This window comes from Pogoniulus pusillus, chromosome 1 (genome assembly GCF_015220805.1).
Source record: "Pogoniulus pusillus isolate bPogPus1 chromosome 1, bPogPus1.pri, whole genome shotgun sequence".
NCBI lineage: Eukaryota > Metazoa > Chordata > Aves > Piciformes > Lybiidae > Pogoniulus > Pogoniulus pusillus.
In genome coordinates this window covers 10670219-10688738 of record NC_087264.1, presented here as the reverse complement: position 1 = coordinate 10688738, position 18520 = coordinate 10670219, and the positions used below count along the sequence as shown (strand labels likewise).

General features: G+C 35.6%; 1 protein-coding gene across 5 annotated transcripts in view; it reads right to left on the bottom strand.

Annotated features, from left to right (window-relative positions):
• The window catches only part of PPP1R13B (protein phosphatase 1 regulatory subunit 13B), a 69495-nt gene that overhangs the window by 49821 nt on the left and 1154 nt on the right, over positions 1 to 18520 (bottom strand). The window contains exon 1 of one of the 5 annotated variants that reach the window (XM_064164302.1): positions 4828 to 4874. The exons of the other annotated variants lie outside the window; for them this stretch is intronic. The gene's annotated coding sequence lies outside the window, so the exon portion shown is untranslated. Of the gene's footprint in view, positions 1 to 4827; positions 4875 to 18520 lie in introns of those variants that run through there. 5 annotated transcript variants of the gene reach the window in all.

The window sequence follows — 18520 nt, the reverse complement described above, 5'->3', positions numbered from 1 at the left end:
TCTTCAGCCAACATCCCAAATTAAAAAGAGCAATGCAATTAGTTAGGTCCTCATTAACAATACACATGAAAACAAACAAAAAAAAATCTTACCAAACTATTATCTTAAGCTACCAAGACCAGAAACACTGCTGCTTGTGAAAAAACAAAATTGCACACCCACACCTCCATTGCCTTATGCTCATGTTAATTTAATAACTCAGCTGACACAATGAATGTTGTAAATACCATAACACGGTCCATGGAAGTATGTATCTCCTGATAGCCTACTCCGAGAACACTGAATTATTTAATCTATCAGAAGGCAATCAGACAAATAATATTTCAAGACATTTTGATACATTAGAATTTAAAACAACTCCAAGATTATTTTCTTACAGTAATATGTGTGTGTATATATATATACACACACACATACATCATTAGAAACAGAGCAACAGTCAGTCCAGAGGATGAAGATGGTAAATTATTCATCTGGCCTTCAGCTTTACATATAACTGATTTTTAACTAAGCCCCACATTTCCAACCAAACTAGGGTCCCTGGTGAAAATGGACAAGACATTCATCACTTTTCCTGCAAATAACCCACTCTATGTCCGCAACAACAAAGTAATTTAGAAAAATCCTATCTGTGAAGGATTAGAATTAAGATCGGTCAAGCAGTGAACAAAAGGTTAGGGGGAAAATAAAGAAAAAAATAAAACCAGAATTAATTAGTATTTCCCTTTGTGCTATCCACTGCTCTCACTGCCCAAATCCAGAGATAGGAATGCCTACCTAATATTAAAGGCACAGCAGATAATAGATCTTTTAGTGTTAATAGCTTCAGCCAATTTAAGAATTATCAAGCATGTGATTATGAGTTAACAATAGATTGGATATCTAACATGGCTGAATTCACACACTGCTATTTAGTCTTACTATATTTCACCCTTGCTTTTCTATAAGCCAACCTATATTTCATAACAACAAAACTCAAAAAAAAGTCTCTTCCAGAAGAACAGTGATGAGACATTTCAAATATATCAAATAATTATCATTAAAAGGCTGACACACAATGAATTTAAAAGTAAAAAATGTATTTCTTTTAGAAATGCCAACTTCATTCTGCTTCATGGAAACTGGAAGGCATTATCTTCTCACCATGTGTTCTCCTCTACCAAAAAGAGTTCTGTAATACCTTTTTATGATCTTGTGCTTTGCTATTTCAGAGCACTTAGTGGTGCCTACAACTCCAAGAACAGAACAATCTGCAAAGTAAATCTCTCTTGAACAGTATAGACCTCAACATCTCCCAGTAAGTTTTATTACCTTTCATCCTTAATTTTGGTGACTGAGGAGTGCCAGGGGCTTGCTATATTTAAGATGCTACTAAAATAGAATTTCAGACAAAATGTCCAAACCCATAACTTACTCAAATGTCAAAGCCCCATCGAACAAATAGGAACTTTAAGTAAGACTGAGGTTTTCAGTTACTACAAAAATTACACAATGAGATGCAAGGGAAATGTAAAGAGGTGAAACATCACCCCTTTGGTGATGAGACATACAGCTCTGCATGTAGAATGGTGAGAAAAAAAAAAGTTATCAATTATCTCATGCAAGTTTGCCTGCCTGGAATTCATGCCATTACATAAATCTTGCATCAGCTACAGCTGTAGAAATTCTCACTTCACATGTCAAGCACTAAAGCAGAATTTTATTTGCAGTATGCACACTGTCCCTTTTAAAGATTTTAGATTTAATAAGGTGAAGCTTTAAGCAACTACATTTTAAAAGGAACCAGACTATGAAATTATAATCACAAAACTGTTTTCATTAAAGCTATCTAAAGATACATTCTTGACTCAAGTCATACTTATTTCTACTGTTGAGATTTCAGAACAAACAAATGCCAAATAAAACTCTGATTATTATGTGTAAACCCCAGAAAAACAGTAAGATTAAATGATTTCAACTTCATGTATTAAAAAGAAACATTTAAAGTCCATCTAATAAACAAGTAATTCACCAGTATACTTTGTTCTGGTAATTATTTATTTTCAGAATAAAGCTATTATTTTTATGAATAGATCTGTTGAAAATTTTATTGCAATATATTTATAAGTCTTATTTAAAATAAGAGCATCACAACATACAGCAAATTTATTCTCAGTGACTGTGGATCTCATCAGGACTTATTTCCCCTTAAATCTTTTCCTCTTTCCCATTTTCACAGATTTTGCAGAACAGTTTGGGTTGGAAAGGACCTGAAAGATCATCTAATTCCAATCCTCCCACCATACCATGTTGCTTAGGGCCTCATACAACCTAGCCTTGAACCACCTCCAGGGAGGGGGCACCCATGACCTCCCTAAGCAACCTGTTCCAGTGTCACATGACCTTCACTGTAAAGAATTTCTTCCTAATATCTAGTCTTAATCTACCCTCTTCAAGCTTCTACCCATTGCCTTTTGTCCTATCAATATACATGGGGTGAGAAATAACTGTGTTCAGTTTCTGTATGAGTGTCCTCACATCGAAGCTCTGTGAACTTTAAGACAAAATTTAAAGCCTAGTGATGCTTTTTGACTGTATTAGTAAAATTCACAAAGGTAGTGCAAGCAACAGACTTCAGTTCACAAAGAATACAAAAATGAGTAAAGGTTTCTGCCAAAACGTAGACTTGTGAAATCAACAGCACATTTTCTACTACACTTTCAAATTTGAAGCCAGCTTCCTCCATATGGCTTGCAAAAGAATTCACAAAATTGGAAGCAAGTCTCAGACACTGAAAATGGAGAGCATTCAGCTATGGGCTACTAACAAATATTAGAACAATTAATTTCACTATTGATAAGTGTGTATGAGGTTGCTCACAAATACAAACAAGCATTATTCTTGGATAGCACTTGCAATTTTGATCAAACTTTAAAATAAATAATGTTGCTTAAATGTATTTTAACTATAGTTATCTCACAAATGCATTTTTTGCATAAGCTCATACACTAGTGGTATTAACTTGCCATTCTGCAGTCACAGAAAGAAAAATACTCTAACTGATCCATCTTGAGATCCACAAGGCAACCCGGCTATAGCAAATGTAACTAGGAGACAGTAGTTGTAACAACAACATTAGTGATGGGATATAAAATCAATTATCTTACTGGAAATGTAGAAGCACAGCATTAAAAGAAACCCTTGAACACGATTTCCCTACGTTTTCATATGGTCTACATGTATACAATGTCTTAAAAATCTTCCAAAAACCATGGACATTTCACCTCAGAACTTTCAGGATTGCAGCTTTTGCCATCTTCAGTAAACGAGTTTTTCTATGTAACAGCAGGTGTTCAACAGGATTCAGATTATTTCAAAAACCTACACCTACTTGACATTTATTTCCTGAAAGGATTCTTGTGACATTTTCTTGCTCTTTGTTACTAAAAGGTAAAACACTATAGCACCAATTGCAGATTTGGAATTTGAAGCTCATATTGTTTCTGTGGCAGGCTTTTCATAGGGCAGAGAAGTAAGTCAACATTTTTGATAGAGGAAGGAAGAAGCTACTCTCATCACATATTGAAATATATTCAACTAAACAAGATAAATCCACAGATTATTAAATGAAAGGTATTGTAGTAGTTAACTGAAAGACTTCCAAAGCTCTAGGAAAACAATACCTGATAAAAACAATAGCAGCTACAAGTTCACTTGTGTAAACAACACAAGCAACCCACAAACTGCAATGAGTGTTCTACAGGCTGTGAGGTGCAAGATATGAATAAGGCCAAAAAAACATTGTCCTTAAACAATAGAATCTTACCAAACTCTTTCTAGAAAACTGCAGCAGGTGCTGCATTTGCCAATGCATGCAACACTAGTAAACAGCAGAAAAAGTCACAAATACAGGGGATAGGAAAACTTCAGATCAAAATAATACATAGATTGACACAGTCATCTTTGCTGAAGTCCATCTGCCCATAAACTCTGAGAGCTCTGTTTCAATAAAATATAAACATGATGTCCACATTTCTACTGTTCTTCATGTCTCCAAGCCAGGGTCCTCCAAAACAAATGGTTCAGAGAATTAAATGGAAATCCACAGTGCAGGGTCAGGTGTGACTCCAGAGTCTCCAGGGAAAAGGAATGAGGAATCACTGTGACACTACAACCATATCTCATCATACCAGACCACAAACCCAACCCAGTGCTAATGTTCAAAGATCTAAGCCATTCATATCTGCCAATGTAACCAGCATATCATACATCAAATGCATGACAAGCTTGCAACAACAGTTCTAAAATATTAGTAGCACATTTCATCAGCTAATGAGACATGAATAGTATTTTTTAAATACCATTAAATATTTTACTTTCCAAATAATTACAGAAAATACATTACTGAAAAATAAGATAACTGTAATGCTGTAAAATCTGCAGTTAACTTGAGTGAACTGGCAATAAATTAAATGAAAACTAAATTATTCCAAGATGACTGAGCTTCAGGGATCATTTTACAATTGAAGAATCTCAGCTTTCCAGTCAAGAATAATATATTTTTTTAAAAGTCATATTCATCAAAAGGAAAAGTCTAAAAATACCCACCATCACCACCCCACACAAACCCAAATGAAAAAAAAACTATACACCATAAACACAAAACCTCCAAAACTCCAAACCCTACAAAACAGAACACTTCCCCAAAGAGTCAGGAATGAGATGATAGATAACTAAGACAAAAAATGGAGTATTTTTTTTTTTTTTGGATGGGCAAGATTATGTGGAGAAGTTCTATTCAAGGATTAGTAATACCATCACTTGCTTTGAAAGAAAGCTTATACTCACAACAGAAGGCAAAGCTGAGAGCAGGGCTAAGTGTTGAGGTTTTGGGTTAATTCTCCTGAAAGACAACTTAATCTTCAACAAAAGAGCCCCACAGAATTTCTATCATAGAACTGAGTGTTCTCAAACTATTAAAAATATGTTGTCAAGGCAAAGGGAGGTACTAACGTTGCTATAGTCTTCAGTTTGACCTTGTTCACTGCCTCACAAAGTCATCCAAAATTCACTGAATTCCAGAAAAGACTGACCCAACTACTGCATTGAAAATAATCTCCTCAAAGAAGTACATGATGCAAAGGCATTTGTGTCTTTCCATATGCAGCTTTTCAAAAATACCACAATTTAATCAACAAAAAAAGTGAAACCTGAAACAAACCCAAGCAGCTAATATAGCATTTTTGCTAAAGATATTGTGCTTTTTGTCCATTAATAAAGGTGATTTGCAGCATTGAGAACTATTTTTTCTTTTTATAAACAAAGAACAACTTTTGTGAAATCTACAGACACACACCCATACATAATGTTTCAGCTGGAATCAGCTCTACTCTTACTTTCAATAGAGTGAAAGAAGAAGGAGCTGCCACAGCTTTCTCCCACTGGGCAGAAAGTATTAACAAAATACCGATTGTCTGGTGCATTGCTTTCAGGGAATACCAACCATTCAATCTTACATGCAATGTTATCTGGCTTGACAAAAATATAAGAAGTGAAAAGTGAATGAATCCTTTGGGATCCAACAGGCAGTCTGCAAAATTTTCCTTCCATCAAAGAGGAAATTATACAGAACAAAAAGTAACTCTTTCCAGTGTATTTTTTATAAATGGCAGATTAAAAAACTAAAAGCTGTTCTCAAATTTTCCTGAATTAAAGAAAGCCATGAACAATTTAAAAAGTCAAACAACTTAATGCAAAGTAAAACAAAAAAATTTCAGACATTTCATGTACAGAAGAAACAAATATAAAGCATCAATCTCTGATCGTCAAGTGAAAATCCCACATACACCCACTCGAACCCACTATAAGGCTGTACTTGCATTACAAAGAAATACCAAAATGCTTAATTTTGGAGAGGAAAAAAACCCACAAAACCAAAAAGCAATGCAATCCCACCTTCTTTTTGATAATTCTGTCCTTTGTCCAGCTTTTAGAGTTAAGTCCAGTCTTTTCTGGTAGCCAAGATTTCTCTTTTGATGTTTTTATAATATTCTGAAGAACCATCCTTAAAATATTCTTCATGTGGACAGTCGTAAATAGCAGTGAATACAAAAATATTGTGTATACCTAAAAACTAAGTGAAGTTTCTGTGCAACAACTACAGTGAAAAACTACTTAAATGGAGTATTTTTGATCTGCTGGTATATGAATTCAAGCAGTAATGACGAGCAGTGATAAGATGTTCTAAAGAAACAAGACAGGCCACAGTTGTGACAGGAACAAGATAGGCTAGATCAAGTTTCACCTAATTAGGCAAGGTTGCAGTGGGGGAGTTCTGCTATTCTCTTCTTGTGCAATAGTAGTCTTGTTTGCTGTTATAATAATGACAAACACTTCAGTATTCATTTTAAATTTATATACAGGGCTTTGACTGTCTCAAAAGAGGCAGAAGAGATTTTCCTGCTGAAGGGAGCAATGAAATGAGCAGAAGTTCCAAGAGCAAGTAATTGTAACAACTACCGAGAGACATACTCAGGACACATTTTCTTAAAACAGAGAAATGTTTTAGAAAGACCAACAAGCTTAAAAACAAACCAAACAACAACAAACCCACAATGTATTTATGCCTAAAAATACTATAGTTCAAGTACTACTCCATTCTTGGTGAAGTCTGTCTACTTCCTGGAGAAGAAGCAGAGAATATAAACCAGTAAACTATGTTTCGGATTCCCTCTTCATGTCAAGGGACAGCGAATGTTTATCATCATTCCTGTCAACACTATACAGGATCCAGAGGGGAGAACAGACAGAGGTGGCACCAACATTGCATTTAGCTCTCACTCTACAATTAATAGAGCAAAGCATATTCTCCAGCCTGATCCATTTCCATAATAGAGAAAATGGAGATAGTGTGAGCAAGTTATCCAAATAAAACAAACAGCCAAAAAAAAAATCCCAACCATACAAAACCACAAACAACAAGCAAACAACACAGCCCCAAAACAACCCTCCCCAAAAACCCCACCACCACCAAAAAAATCCCATCCATGCTATTAAGGATCAACAGAACCTGAATAACTCATAGCTAAAAGATGTAGTCATGAACTACATTTTTTGTGTGGCACCTCACATATTAACTGCAGGAAGGGAAAAGTAAGGTGTTCTCAGCTTCATTTGAGAGAATTGTTACATTACCCTTCCCTACAAGCAGCAACAAAGACAAAAAATCTACTAAGATACCATAGTTAGCCTGCTTCAACATTCAGAAATAGTCCCGTCCCCTCTAATGCATTCTGTAACAAAACACTCTGATCCCAGGCAGCATTCCTTCCTCTTCAGAAAGCCTGTATCATGGTGAGAGGCTTATTGAGAACAGAATTGGCAGAATAATTTCAGATTTATAAAATGCTGCAATTTAAAAAAAATTGACTTGCTAGCAGCTGAGAGCATCTTAAATAAATGATGAACTGAAGGATATTTCTTAAAACAGAAGGATTGTTCAGCTTTTAGAATGATGGAAAAATCTAATCTGGTTCTTCTCCAAAACCAGATTGTATCTTTATCTGCCAGAAAAACAAACTGTATCACATGAATAAATATTTGAGAGAAAAAGCTGGGCTGTATTAACACACATTGTGCCATTCTTCCAATTACAGCTAATAGCTGAATTCTTCTAAACAAACCCTCCCAACTTAGCACAGCCTTATTTGCAACAGAGAGGTGTGACGTACACATGTAGATAGTATACAGGACGGTCTAACTCTAAAGTCTGCCATCACCACTGGGTAATTAGATTCTTTCAGAAGAAGAAAATGCACAAAAATAAACATGTCACTGAACTTCCCTTTTATCCTGCCATTCACTCTCCTGAAATAACTGGGGGGAAAAAACTGTTTTGTTTGTTAAATCCAGTGTAGGCGCTTATTTTCCCTCATGTAGAGTGTCTGTGTATTGTTTCCACGTTGTCTGATCCAGTGAAGCTATTTGGCTGACTGATTTATAACTGCTACTGCTAGGTAGGTAAATACAAACCTATATGTAGAGAGATGAGTATACCACAGCCTCTGGTTGTTTGATATATTACTAGCCTCAAACTCCTACAATTAAAGAAGGGGATTTTTCTCCCCACAATGAAAAGATGTTTTGAATGTCAAAATGAAGGAGACTAGGTACATGACTTATTTCATAAACGTAAGTTATAAACCTATGTGAAAGGGAAAAAACACGTGAGTTTTATGGGGACTTGCCTCTTGTGACAAAGCCTGTGCTTAGCAAACCTATATATTTGCAGCTTATGTAAACCATTCACTAGGAAGGTAAACGCAGTCTATGATCCTACTAAAGCATTTAAACATGAAGACATGCATGACCCCTGAAAACCACATGGAATGATGTAGGAAAAAGAATATAAAGTAAACCTGAAAGTATAATTCTCTATAATGTACACTACTTCACATCAAGTATCTATACAAAATGAAAAATTACTTAAAGCTACAGTTTAAAAGTGGTCATTTTGAGCAACTAAGAATACACAAAGTAGTAATGGATAAGGAAAAGCAGAAGCTGGAAAGCAATAAAATACAACCCTGCATACGGAATATCGCTAACTCTAAATTAAGGCATATTTGTTTTATTAACTTTTTCTCACTTTGCTATCCTATCTTACTCTCTCACTATTTTCACTTCTTCCCTCCAGTTCAAGATACAAATATTAACTACAAATAGAAAGGCCCTCTAAGTTAACCCCTTGCACGTCTATGGAAAATTAATTCAACAGACAAGATTACTTCCAGATGAAATCTGATCTACTAGAATTTACATACATGATAAAGACTAATAAAAAATGCCTTGTTTGCTCTCGCTATATTTTCTTTCCATTTCTCCAGCAGGATCAATCAGAAAATCCATGGATCATACTAGGAAAAGTAAACAAATAATAAAATTAAAACCCAGAAAAAAAACCCCATCAGATTTCTCACAAGTCATTGAAAATTAATACTTAAAGAAACAAGTATTTAGGTTTATTTATTTCCTGGGTATGGGAATGGGGTGTATGGAAGGTATTTTATCAACTGCTCTAAAAATTATGTTAGAAATGGTAGCATTTCTAATTCCTTGTATATCAGGTTATTTATTCAAGCATGACTACAGACGCTCACACAGCTACAAGACAGCATTCACTTCTCTGTGTTGTTTTGAGTATTTGAAGACATCTTTTTTCACAAGTAAACTGCAGTACTTAACAAGGTGAATAACTGAACGACCTCTTCAAGGGGGAAACGTAAGTCAGAAGGCTTATAAAGAAATTGAGATACAATCAGAATATTCTCACTCCTGAGCACTGGATGAAAAGAGGCTATTGAGACATCATTGTTTGAAAAATTTGTATACAATTTGTGAGATACTGAGAAAAAGCTGACCAAAAGCTTATTTCTGTTTCTGAGAAGATACAAGCAAGCACATGTACAGTCCAGAGAAGTTACTTTCCAAAGTTTCTCAGTTATTCAGGACTCTAGAGAGAACTGAGCACTATTTGGTAGCTTCCCATGACTGAGAGAGGGGAACATCAATACATATGAATAATCCAGTAGTATGCTTAAGACTCAAATAACCAAGATGTGTTAGGCTGAATGTTACAAAACATCCAGAAACACAAAAATACCATATTGGAAACACTGTCTAGTAAATTCTTCAGTTTATTGTGTCCTTTATGTCCCTTATAAAATGGATATCAAAGTAGTATAAAGGTTGGTAATGTGAATCAAACTCCTAAGTTCTTTATGTTTATCTAAAGATGAACAAAAGTACAGTAAATTATTCAAACATTAAGTATTTGAGTTGGACTCTAAAATCACACTGGCGTAAACAAAGCAGTTTAGAATTCAGAGTTTAAACTGATTTAAAGCTTCTTCACCACTTTACCTCCTATAACTGTTACAAAACCAAATACTACTGCTCATCACCATCTGATTAAAAAAAAAAAAGTTGTAAAAATAAAGTGCTGTGTTGCAGTCAGGAATTTAGTGGGAGGGGGGAAGAGCACTGCAAACAACAGACTTGAATCTGAGTTGTTTCCATGTAAATCTTGCATTTGTGTAGCTTATCTCCATATCCAACAAGCTCTCATTGAAGTGGGGATAAGCGACAATAAAATGGTAAGTACACTGTGCTGAAGAAGCTATTCAGAAAACGGCACTGAAAAGGTTTCCAAGTGATATGGGCTAGAACAGACACCAATCCATGTGACATCATTTTAAAATAATTGCTTTGATCCTGACACAATTTACAAGTGTAAAGGAGGTCAACCATTACAGATCTTTTTTTTCCACTATCAGAAGTACATGAGTCAGACTTACAGGTAAAAACTTCTAAAATTCAGATAACTTGGGACTGTAAAGTGGTACACAAGAAAATTAACCATCAGGCATGCTGAGACATTCAGAGCTGCACGCAGAGATGAAGCTGCATACAGAGATGAGTTTCATAGTTTATTTTTATAAGACACTGTTTCAAGAATTCAGTCATCTCCCGAAGTGCACAGGCAGTCCAACTGTTTGGAGCCTGAATAGTAATTAACCCATTCATTAGCCTACAGAGTTATTCAAAATTTCATTTCTAAGAACCTGTTGGTTTTAAATGCTCAGCAGGAAAAATAGAACCACTTCTCTGTCAACGTATCTGAATAGCAGCTTTAACACTAAGAACCCTGTTTGACTGCTTCTAAGTATGCATTTGACTAAGCTAAGTATCTATCATACCCATGTATCACAAAAACTATTTTATGGGATTTGTAAGAAATGGTTCTTGGTCTAGTACCTTCTCAGATGCCCAAATAGTAACTCAGCTAAGCTCTCAGTGGGTAACTTAAGAGTTTCAGGCAAGTAATCACTAGCTGAACTGTTTACACTTATTAGAGATACTAGTTTCCTATGCTGCCCACATCATCATACAACAGATACTTCAGCCATCACATTTCTCTCTCTCTCTCAAAATGCAAACAGCCTGTCAACTGTTTTATTACAGACATCAACTGAAGCATAACAATGAACAAATACCCTCTCCTTATTCTATATCCTTTCAAAGGAAGTGACTGAGAGATTAGTAACATTTATTAAAGACATTGTATGACAATATTTTGAATTCAAGTAATTTGAGCACCCTCAAGTTTGGCTAGACAGAGTAGATTCAAGTCAGGTTTCAACCAACACCCTAGTTAACAATTTCATAAGATATCCAGATATACTTTCTGAAGGTTGTATTTTTTTTCCAAGTAATAAGCATGGGGGGAAAAGGTATTAGAAAAAGAGTCTGAACTATGTTAAAACACTGTAACTATTCTGAAAGTATCACCTTCAAAACAGAAGAATGCTAACAGATGCGGCACTGTCTTGAATCATAAATTTAACAAATTGCATTAGGCAATAGGATTAGAAAAGGATTTTCTCATGCAAATATGAATTCAAAATATGTCTCCTCAACTTAAACTGTATCTGTTATTCTAAACAAAGACTTAACCTAGCTTCTTTGATAAATTAAAAAATGTATTTACATGCAGGTAAGCCTGTATTTAATGGCAATGGCAAATTATGCTCTATTTCTTTCCCTTTTAACATGCAGGCAATACTTTTCATATATCACACCACGTTCATTCACTACCATAGAGTTAAGGTTGAAAAATACCAAGTCTAAACTGAAAAAAAAAAAGATTAAATCTTTCCTGCAATCTGTGAATTTCTGCCCTTTCTTGTGCTGGTCCCAGTACACCGAGTTGGTTTCGGTGTGCTCAGTTGGCAGAAAAGTATCTCGGGGAAAAAAAAGGCAAGCAACTTCCTGCTGAGTTCGCATACTGAAACAGCTCAGAGCACATTCAGATAAATACCAACGTCAACACACGAGAGGGGGCAGCACGGAGGCAGGACCACAACAGACCTTGCAGTTACAGCCATATCACCTACACAAAACTGAAACCTCAGTTCCTTCCATTGTCAAATTGTAAACAATAGTTTAGTCACATGAAAGCTGAAAACCTTTTGTGAAAGGTTAAATACAGTATCTGCAACATATGCAAGTTTAGATTAGATTGCTTCCTCCTGAAATTGGAATTCCTTAACAGTTCTATACTAGTCTCCTCAAACATAAATAGGATTCTGTTGCTATGCAAAGCAACAAACTGGAAACAAAAAAATCTTAATCGTACTTCCACTACTGAGGAACTAGGCTAAATTACACTATGAATCTTAGATGATGAAGACATAATGGGCAGAAATCAGAGGGAATGCAATACTGCAAGTGGAAGTAAAAATGATTAGCAACTGCCACCTAAGGTTTATTGGTTTTCCTTTTTTGCCATCCCAACTTAGTTTCACAGGAGTTCCCCAAAGACCACACATTTTACCAGAAATCCTAATGCCCCTTACTTTCTTCTTTTTCAGGAAAAATGTGAAGTGTTGCTAGATACCAAATAAAGATGGTTGATGAAAGCTCAACGTGAGTCAGCAGTGTGCATGTGCAGCCCAGCCAGCCAACCATGTTCTGGCCTGCATCAAGAGAAGTGTAGCCAGCAGGGCAAGGGAGGTGATTCTCCCCCTTTACTCTGCTCTAGTCATACCCTACCCAGTGTACTCTGTACAGTTCTGGAGCCCCCAATATAAGAAGGACATCGAACTGTTGGAGTGAGTCCAGAGGAGGGCTATGAAGATGATCAGAGGGCTGGAGAACCTCTCCTACAAGGACAGGCTACAAGAGTTGGGGCTTTTCAGCCCAGAGAAGAGAAGGCTTCAAGGAGACCTTGTAGTGGCCTTCCAGCATCTGCAGGGGGCCTACAGGAAGGGTGGGGAGGGACTATTTACAAAGTCTTGTAATGACAGGATGAGGAGCAATGGGCTTAAACTGGAAGACGGGAAATTTAAACTAGATGTTAGGAAGAAGTTTGTTACAGTGAGGGTGGTAAAACACTGGAACAGGTTGCCCAGGGAGGTTGTGAATGCTCCCTCCCTGGAGGTGTTCAAGGCTAGGCTGGATGAGGCCTTGAGCAACCTGTTTTAGCAGGAGGTGTTTCTGTCTATGGTGGGTGGTTGGAGCTAGATGATCTTGAGGCCACTTCCAATCTAAACCATTCTGTGATTCTATGTAAAAAATGCTGACATTATAACTCAGCTCTAAAGTAACAATGTTACTGCACTGCAGAGGCCTTTAGTTGCATTTCACTGTCCTACACACCTGCTAAACAGAGAACAAAATTCAAAATACATTACCTGCATTCCAGCTTCACAACAAACTAAACTGAATTAAAAAACAAACAAACAAACAAACAAAACCCCACACCACCAAAAACAAAACCAAAACAACCCAAAACCAAGCAAAAAAAAAAAGGGGGGGGGGGGGGGGGGAGAGAAATTCCACTTCTCTATCCCTTTATCTGTTATCAGTATCAATCAAGCAGTTTGCTTCCTTCTGTACCAACACAGACAATACATCAGTCACAATGTAAGCTCATTTAATGCACTAGTCCAATACAATACACATATATACTTATATGTATGTGTGTGTACACATACATCTCCTCAGCATTCTTTGCATATTTTGTTGTTGTTTTTTTTAATTTTAGTGACCTGGATCAATTTACTCAGACATTCAAAAGTGCAGCCCATTCAAAGCAAATGGTGGGAATGAGCAGTGAGGAAGAGGAAACAGCCTCTTCCCCTAGCCACAGGAAATGGTTAACCCATCTCATCCCTATTGTGAAACCTCAGCCCTGAAAGGAATTCAATTTCTTCAACATCCTACTGCATCACAGTGATAAACCTGCATTCTCCAAAGCCAGCAAGGTTACATGTACTTCTAAGCAAGATCTAAGAAAAAGAATGGAGGGACCTAAAATCTTAGTGAAGTGGCTGAAAATTAATGTTCAAAGCTATTCTCCACTAAGCAGTTCATATTCTTGCTTGTCCTTTGAGTTACAGAATTATCTTTGTCCTCCTGTTAGCATTGTTGCTTTTGACACACAAATCTACTTCTGAAAGATGGTGTCTATTATTGCACAATAATTCTATTCTGGTTGATCATAAAAAATTGCTTTCAGAAGCTCAAAATATTGAGTACATTCCATGAATCTATTGCTTAATACATTATTTGATGCTAATGACAGATTTCCAAACTACCAGGAAAAAAATGTAACAAATTCAAGTGTTAAAAAAAACATTTTGTAAAAAAACTTATAACTAAAAAAATCAGCAAGACACAGGATTCAAGAAGATGGAAAAGCTGTTCAGAAGTGAAGAATGATTATGAAGATATTTGAAATCACATAATAATTTTCCAATTTAAGAAAAAAAAAAATCTCAATTTGCTGAGGTATGACACAAGCCCAAGAAAAAAATCTCCTATGTTCAGGCAACATATTCAATTAAAGTATTGTGAGCTATCCTGTACCAGTTAGTTAATGTGCAGTCATACTAAGCTTTTAATTTAGGCAAACACATAAGACTTGTAAATTCCAAAAGTGAGTCATGATGAAAAGGGAGTAAGATACCCTTCCCCCACCCCTCAAATTAGGCAGTAATTTGTTTGCTTCTTCAAACCTCAACAATTATTTTTTAAGATGCCTCCATCTCATAAGGGGAAAAAAATAGATCTGAACCACTCCTGAACATTTAGAAAGATAATAAACATGAGCTTTGACTTTATTACTAAACATGCTAAGCATAACTTAAGTACAGGCAACTCTTAGCATTATGGAGGCTGTTCCACAGCTGTATGCAATCTTAATATCAGTAAAAGAATAAGCTACATTAGGTTTTTGTAATATATTTCACATCAAACTTGGTCTCGTTAGATTAACATAACTCAATCTGGTAGAATGGAATTTTGTCATCAAATAAATATCTATTCTCTATAAAGACTGCAGTAGGCAATAATCTCATCTATGTTAACATATGAAGAGAATCTTGAGAGTATCCTTTACCTCAAAATTTCCTCATATGTTTCATTATAATTCACAAATATCTATTAGATCTAACTATTCTATTATCAGACTAGAGCAGCCTGTGAAGCTGATGAATTAATTTTTATTACAGAATATGCCATATTCTGTTATCCTAACAAAATCAGTGACATGATCCAAAAATACATGAAATGGCCTTTAAGCTTGGTTGCAATAAATAACTTCATTAATAATGGCTGATAAACTTGCAAATTATTCTCTACAGTCAGTTCAGATTTATTTAGCAAACCAAGACGATAACAGTATTGCTATTAACTATACAGGTCTGAATTAACTGCAATATAATATACCTCAACATCACTGAAAATTCCTCATATTTAGTGTATTAAAGTGACACAAGCTCCCTTAGACTTTACAACACAGAATTCTATTAGTAGTGCCTTCCTAAGGGAAGAGAACAGTGTACACTGGCTTGAAAATATTTTCATTTTACATTAGGAATAAGCAATACCCACTCTGGACTTCTGGGGAAAGGTTTCCGCCTGAATATGTAACAAATGTGTACTCAATTTGGAAAAAAATGGACACCATCAAACAACAACCCCCCCTTTTCTTAATTAACCTGAAAGATAGCTTAATTCAAGAATAACTACTGCAGATGCACATCTCTGGTTTGTATTTTATCAGCCATGTCATCTGTTTTTATAGGTCAGGAACATACTTAGCAATTAAGATATTAACGCACACTGTAATACTTTAAATCCACTTGTATATTGTCTCAAGACAAAATATGCATCAGTCATGGTCATCTTTGGGAAAGAGCTGCAGTGCCACACAAAACTAACTAGACAAAATAAATCACTGAGCACTCTCCAAACTTCCACTCGCACTTCTGTTAAAGTACCAAACAAAACTACCTAATCCTACACACATAAACAGATGCACCCAACAACTTTTTGACTCTAACTCTTGCATGAAGTCCAACAGTGTTCCTCCTAGATGTGTCCAAAAACATGAATGCCAGCTGCTACTTCACTGATTATAACTTCTCCCAGTTAAGTTAAAGACAAACCTAGAAAAAATCTTGAGCACTAGGTGTCAGGGGAATATGCAATATTAACTATTCCACCCAAAAGATTGAGTCCATCACAATTTCTTACACAGCATCCACCACTGTTTTATGGATGGTGTACAGACTCTTCAAAGTTCTATGCCTCTACAGCTCATACATGCTGTAAGACGATAATGCTCAAAATTCAGGTAAGAAGTAGGAAGTGTTACATCCTCCTCAACCACAAAACCTTGCTGGGGCAAAATGGTTACAGAATACATAGCTGAAAGAGGAGCTATATCCACAATATTTATTTTTGCAAAATACGGCCGTGGCTGTTTCAACTCACAATATTTCCTGTTTGAAAAGGATATCCCATACTCACACATTTTACTCTAAGAATGTAATAAATACTAACCTTATTTTAATTGGGAAAAAAAAAACATATTCAAGGCATACTTAAAGTAACTTTTATTAAGTTCCCTAATAGAAGTGATATTCAGTGTAGCATCCATCATAAGCTCATCATACACAGCCCTTATATCCTGCAGACAATGAAAAGAGTTTATAATGGTCATGCCTTGCCAGCAAAGAAAAAAAAAACAATGGATGATGAAAATGCAGCCCCTATCATTATTACGTCTTGAGGCCCAACTGTGTTCAGGATCAAGAAGAGAATTTTTTTCAAAAGCCAAGTAGAGTAAGTGACATGAACTTGTATGGAAAGGATGCTAAAGAACAGAAAGGGAGGTATCTTGATCACAGAATAAACAGTAACTGATAAAAACCTTTCAAAAATAACCCTGTTCCACATGTTTTAAAACAAAAGGGAAAAAGAAAAAACAATCACTATCACCAAAACACAGAAGAGCAGAACAGATATTGCCATTTTCTATGCTTCAGATGTGACTTTATTCTTTAAAATGATTGTACAGAAAACAAAAAAAGAAAATAAAAAATGTGTCAATTACTTAAAATCTGATAAATACAGTTCATAAGAAAATAGAAAAGTCTGATAACTTTTAATTTGCTGATACAAAACTGTAGTGACATCCACTTGTTACAGCACTTTTGAGTCTAGTAGTATGGAAGTCCTTCTTGATATCATATACTTCTGTTAATTATGAAAAAAAACCAAACAACAACACAAAACCCCACAGGGTCAAGGAGGAAAAAAATATTTCAAGGAATTCCCTCACATAACAATTTGGATCATAAGCTTTTCCCTGTTTAGAAGGCAAAATCTCAAGTAAAAATCCCAAACAACTGATCCAGTTCTACAGGCATATGTTCCCATTGTTTTGATGTTTTATCTTGAATATTCTAGTAAATAAAGGGTTTTTCTATCCTTGCAGTCAAAAAAAAAAAAAATCCAAACAACCCAAAAAAAACCCATAGCTGCAATGAGAAACTGGAAGACTACAGCACCATTCACAGTACCCATTTAAATATATGTATTCCTGACTACCTGATACTCTGTCCATTACAGCATCTAAATGCTCCCCAGAAAAGTAAAATATTTATTACAGGATTTGGACCCAGTATATTCTAATCTTCAACACTGCTACCACTGCAGAAAGGTAATCTGTTTCCATAAAAATTCAGCCATCAGTATAAAAAATGCTTTGAAGTATGTTTCAAAAACATAATAAAAAGTTTGAATTTTCTAATACCTCTCAATAAGCACAAACAACTGCTACACTGAAACAATCATGAAGGTAACACAAGACACTGAAGTAAATAAATATATTTTTAAAAGTTAATCACTGCATTACAGAAGTCACCGCATTAGCCTGAAAACCCACTTATGGGAAGCAAATACAGTTGTTCTGACTTAGCCTGTGATTAGCATCCTAGGTTTTTCCTAAGAATTCAATGAATGTAAAGCATAACCCAAGTTGTAATGGAAACTCAAAAAGTTGACAGCAACCTTGGGTTTGCTTTCACAAGCTAGTATCCATATGCTTAAGGCACAAGCCTCTAATTCAATTAACTTTGTTGCTTGTTTCTAGTACATCCAGTGCATTGAAATGCTTACACAGTATCAACCGAATATTTTGGTAGCTAGCAGCTGGAAGTTAAGAAACATGTCATATTAGTCTGTCATAATATCTGGTTTTAAAATACTATCTGCACTCTTCAATCGAAAATTTTATATCTAATTTGAGGTACTTATTTCCTTTCAGTCATGAAGCAAAGTTAGAGCACTGAAATTCTGTAAAAGACATCTTTAATATTCTCACTGAGAAGCACTCTGCTGCAGTGCTTCACATGCAAACACTGCAGAGAAACTGTAAATAAAATGCTCATTTCTACTGGAGTTAGAGAAACCATGGTATATATTCCCTTATATGGAGTATCTCATAACCCTGCATGAGAGATCAAAAAGAGTTTGAAAGAAAACAACAAAAAGAATGTAATTGTTTATTACTCAGTCTCAGAGGATCCTGTCATAAAGCAAATAGTCATCAAGAACAACTCTCCTCTGATCACTGCATCAGCCCACAGCCAAAGGCGGAGGGAAAGAGAAGGGAAGGAAACGGAGATTC